We start from the raw sequence: 6,000 nt of genomic DNA on the forward strand, positions 1-6,000 counted from the left end.
CTTGTGTTGCCAACGACTACCTCTCCATGAGGGAGTCGTCTTCTTGTGTTGGGGATGGAGTTGTGTTGCCAACTCCAGCCCCAATGCATGGTTTTGGCAACACTAGGGCTCCCAAACATCCAAAGGCTACAGTGGAAACCACAACACAATACCAAGATTGTGGTTTCCATGTTCCCAAACATAGCCTAAATGCTTGTTTTGGATTAATTTAAACCATGACTGAAGGTTATTTAGATGTGATTGATGTTGAAACAGGTGGTGTGTCTCTCTCGTTCTTCTCCCTCATGGTTTTTCTAAAACGCACTGCATAATTCAGGGGTACAATTCTAGGCGCCTGCACGCTTTTAGCGGATTTGAATATAAAAACAATCAGGTTTTGAGATCCTCAAAAGGCTCAAAATTTGACGTTTCAAATCCAAGGCTTTCTGGTCCGAGGATTTCTTCACGGTTAGGTTTTTGTTACTGATCGGGAAAAAGTAAATGAAAAGCCTTCTAACTGAAAATGGCTGATAGGACCACGTGGTTGGTAGGAGCTGTCAGTGCAAGTCTCCTTGTGGTGTAAGGTTGCAGGTTCAAAACCCAGTGGTACGTTGAATAGTAACTGGTGGGGGTCTTGCCTTTCAAAAAAAAAAAAAATGGCTGATAGGATCTCAGTTTTGATGAATATCTAACAGAGGAAGCAAATCCTTGGCAAACACCTTGGATATCACTCTCTCTACCTATACGTTCAAAACCAGTGCCTATTTATGAAGTAATTACGTAAACAACTGATGTGTCAGCTGGAAGCTCAAGTTGAAGAACAAAGCGTTCGGAGTGAAAGTACTATGATGTCAAGGATGTGGAGCACAAGTACTACGAGCAGGGATCCAGGGAGCGGCTAAGAGCCATGGCCAATCACATGACAGCATTTCATGTGGGGGCCTGCACTCTGTAACTATGGGTCCAATGCAATGCTGTCATGTGATTGGCTATGGCACTTAGCTATGTCACTTAACTGCTCCATTGATCTCAACTCCAAGTACTACGATGTCAAGGGTGTGGAAATAACAATTAGAAGAGTACCTTGATTTACTGGATCGAGAAATATAGTTCTTAAAGAATTTACTTGAAATGAATCACATTATTCTACATTTGGCTGCACTCTCATCTCATTTTTCACTCGGACCCCGGGCATGACTATCAAAGAGGTTTCTGGGTCGACTGCAGCCTGTCTGAAAAATGACCTACCAAAATGGGGAAATTTTTGGACGACTTAAGGAGCCATTAAGAATGGCGATTTAGGAGATTCCAGGATTAATGAAGGCTCCATGAAACATCGAAAGATCAAAAGGCATACAAATAATTAAAGGAGGGCAACTAAAAGAGGTAGGTGCAAGGAGAGGCTGATTACCTTCAGAAGGTCTCCACCCTCTGCAGTTCCCCACAAACTAGACAATCCCATATTCATAGTCAGTCTATAAAACAGTATTGGTTTCATCATTGCAGACTAAATCTCCTTGGTGGGGTAGCATTTGAACATGCAAATCTCCACCGTGGGAAGCATAAAATTAACGAGATCTTGGGGATGTGCTTGACAAAAGAGTTGAATGAAAGTGTTGTTCTCTCAAAATGTGTAATGAGGAGCGCTTTCATCATTGCAAATCCCCCACGAGGGTAGCGTTACTCCCCAACCTTGGAAGGATAATAAGAGATCTTGGGGATGTGCTTAACAAGGAGGTAATCTCCATGTTGTCCTTCCTCAACCTTCGGATTAGGAGGGAAGATCAGGTGCAATGTGAGTGCACACTTTTAGTGTGCCGCTGCACCTGATCGCCCTCCATCATTTCTTGGGCCCCACAACTAATGGGGGGCTATCTCATGAAAAGATCAGGTGCAATATGATTGCACAAATATTCACCTGATCGCACAAATATTTATGCATTAAGCACCTGATCACCCTCCATCTTGAGGACAGAGCCTATCAGGTGTGGGGCCCAAGACCTGATGGATGGCGATCGGATGCTTAATGCACAATTTTTGTGCAATCATATTGCACCCGATCCTCTCTCCGCCATCTCCAAGATGAAGGGTTATCTGGTGCGTGCAGCCCATACTAAAAGTGTGCAATCACATTGCACTTGTCTTCTTTTCTCGGATGAGTGACGGGTGCAGCTCTTGCATGTTGGTGAGGTACTGAACCCCACGAGGCACCTGCCGCAGACTTTTTATACTTTCTGATAAGTAACCTCTTGAGGCAGGGCATGTCACCTTCTGTCAGTATGAGGCTCTGTAATTTTTCCAAATCTGAATGCCAACTGCTCCAGCTTAGGAAACCCATTGGCGTCAGAATGAAACTCATATACACAAGAAACTACCATAAATGTCGAGCCTTCTCAAATTTGGCAACGATTGAAGGCGTGGAAACGGGTCCTCTTGTAATTCATAACCAGCTATAAACATAATATTGAAAGATTACAGAGAGATTCAAGCCCAGGCGGTATCTCTTTCAATTCACCAACCAATTTTATGGTTCTTAGGAGAGGAGGAGGAGCCGAGAACCAACGAATCCAACCGGAGCACTTCAAAAGAATCGATCCTTAAACGCAACATGGGATTTCTCATCTTTCGCACGGAAGGGCAGAGCTCTTCCATGTGTTTGCTCTTAAAATGAGATATCTCAAATCTTCTGAGCTCTGTTAAGTTGCCAGATTACCCTTTATGCCGGTTAGCGCGTTTGTAGGCATCTGAAATTGCTCACCCCAAAAGGCACTTGCTTCCCCTCAATACCACCTTTAGACATGCATAAATGGCGCAGATTTTTTCATTTCTGATATCCCTTTTGGTAAGCCTTCGATTGGGGTGTCTCGAATGTCCAGGTTTTGAAGGTTTGGTATCTTGCCGATCCATCTTGGGAGGTTTGGTTCTCCTTGTAAAAACCCCCTCCGACGGGTTCGTCAGAGGGGATAATACCGTTAAAAAAAATATATAATAAGGAAAAGTCAGTTCCCCGTTAAAAAAAACAGGGGACGAGGATAAACCTCACCCCCCACGTCGGGTTGGGGGAGGGGACAGAGGGCTTACCGGCAATGGCAAGGTAATCGCCCTCCTCCTCCTTATTTTCATCTTCTTCGTCTTTGGCAGGTTGAGGGCTGGCAGCGGCCGATCCCTCTACCGCATAGAGCCGAGGGAGAGGGTCGGCTCAGAGGTCGACCCCCTCTGCAGATGGAAGGGGCTTTGCCCCTTTCCGTTTTTGCTGCTGCGTTTTTAAGACCCAATCGGTGGGTCGCGCCCAGACCAAGCCAGCTAAAAAAGTCTGGGCCGCACCCAGACCGAGACAGACTTAGTTAAAAAAATGTGTTGGTTGAACCGGTTCAGACTGAACCGGTTCAAGTGGAGTCGGTTCAAACAGAACCGGTCTGAACCGAACTGGTTTGGATCAACCCGAGTCAAACTGAATCGGTTTGATATGACTAGGTCTCGGTTCTTGTTCGGATCCAGTTTGATCGGGATTAGACCAAATCTGAATCTAGACTAATTATTCTGGATCTGATTTGATCAGTCTTGGACCCATATGAGAACTGAGTCTAAATCTAATTAAACTATCTGGATCCAGTCAGATTGTTCTAAATCCAATCAAACTATTTTAGATTCAGTCAGACTGTTCTGAATTCAGATAAGTAATGAATCCGAATCTAGTTAGACAGTATTGGATCCAGATCATAAATGGATCTAGATCGGGTGGTGAGTTAGTATTGAATTATGCATAAATCTAAAATAACCAAAATACTCTTTTGGGTACCTGAGATCTAATTCAAGATGAGTATTTTGGTAATTCTGTAATAGGTTTTGTACATTAATGCGAGTATGCTTATGTAATGATAAGATTATACTGTCAGATCACATTGAGACTCGATTTCAACTACAGGACAATATTCACATTTGAGGAATGCTATTGTAATGTTATAAGTGAATATGATTATCATGATAATTTTTGAGTGAGACCATGACATGTATAAAATTTTCATGCTTGACATTATGAGTTGATTTTATATACATGTTAGTTGCGGTATGTCATGCATGTTAGAAAGATATTATTTTTGTGATAACATGTCTGTGTGATTATTAATAACATGCATTGTGATGAGATTGTGTTAGATTGAAGTCTCATTTATTCTATTCATGGTGTGTGAATAAATATATGATCAATATGCATAATTCCTTAAATCCCGAAAGTGACAACCTGTGTCAAGGGCTACCTGGTTTGCGGCTAGAGTGTAACCACCATGGAGAGTGGGCTACCAGTGGTTTAATAATATAGAGACACTACATCATTGCGTGCTTAGTGAGAGATTGTGTGAGTCCTAAAGTCATCATGAGATTAAAGAGTGAGATCTGATCAATTTACGACATCACTCGCGAGAGAATGAGTGAATTACAAGTTTTGAGAATATGGTTCAATGTGTTGAACTTAGTTATGACTTAGGGTTACACTCACACTGGGTTGAGACTTTAGAGGACTATGGATGGTTAATAACCATCATGGTTAGGATGTAGCATGAACCATACCGAAATTGAGAGCCTGATCCGACTCGCTACTGATGGGGTTCCCGTGGTGGTTTCAGGTAGTTAAGGAAGTTGATTGGTGTCTCGAGGAGGATTCAGAATCAATGTGGAATAAGATAACGGGTGGCATGAGAAAAGTGGCTAAGGAGGTATTGGGTGAGTCTAAAGGCGGTGCACCACTAGGTAAGGATACATCATGGTGGAACGAGGATGTCAAATTAGCTATTAAGGTTAAAAGAGAGTGTTATAGAAATCTAAGTAAGAGTCGTGATAATGAGAATTTGGAGAAGTATATGATAGCAAAGAAGGAAGCTAAAAAAGTAGTTCGAAACGCGAGGGCTAAGGTATATAAGGAGGTTTATGACAAGTTGGATACCAAAGAAGGCGAGAAGGATATTTATAGGCTTGCAAAGATGAGAGATAGGAAATCGAGGGATTTGGGTATGGTTAGATGTATCAAAGATGAAACGCAAAGGGTTTTAGTCAAAGATGAGGAGATTAAGGAGAGATGAAAAGATTATTTTGATAAGCTATTTAATGATAGTCATGCTCAAGATCTTGGAGACTTCTCCATTCCTTTTCATGAGATAAATCGTGACTTCATGCGCAAGATTCAAAAGAAAGAAATTGCAGAAGCTTTGAAGAAAATGAAATCAAGAAGGGCAGTTGGCCCAGATGGTATACCTATCAAGGCTTGGAAATGCTTGGGAGAGAAAGGTTTAGAATGGTTGACAAATCTTTTTAACTTGATTTGGCGAACAAATAAGATGCCTAATGAGTGGAGGAAGAGTACTTTGGTGCCTTTATATAAGAATAAGGGTGATATACAAGATTGCACAAACTATCGTGGTATAAAACTCATGAGTCATACTATGAAACTTTGGGAGAGGGTGATTGAGTCTAGGTTGAGGAAGGTTGTCATGATATCAGAGAATCAATTTGGTTTTATGCCTGGAAGATCAACTATGGAAGCTATACATCTTCTTAGACAACTTATTGAAAGATATAGAGAGAGGAATAAAGATTTGCATATGGTTTTTATTGATTTAGAGAAGGCATACGATAGAGTACCTAGGGACGTTCTCTGGTGGACAATGATGAAGAAAGGTGTTTCTCTCAAGTACATTAGTATAATTAAAGATATGTATGAAGGAGTAGTAACCAATGTCCGCACTTGTGGAGGGGTGACAACCAATTTTCAGATAACGGTTGGGTTACATCAAGGATCTGCTTTAAGCCCTTTTCTATTTGCGATAGTGATGGATGAGCTTACGAGATCAATTCAAGAAAATGTACCGTGGTGTATGTTGTTTGCTGATGATATTGTTTTGATTGATGGGTCTAGAGCTGGGGTTAATGCTAAGTTAGAATTATGGAGACAGACATTGGAAGCTAGAGGTTTTAAGTTGAGTAAGAGTAAGACTCAATATATGGAATGTCGGTTTAGTAAGCAACAAA

The sequence above is a fragment of the Nuphar pumila genome, chromosome 1 (genome assembly GCF_984573655.1).
Source record: "Nuphar pumila chromosome 1, dmNupPumi1.hap1.1, whole genome shotgun sequence".
NCBI lineage: Eukaryota > Viridiplantae > Streptophyta > Magnoliopsida > Nymphaeales > Nymphaeaceae > Nuphar > Nuphar pumila.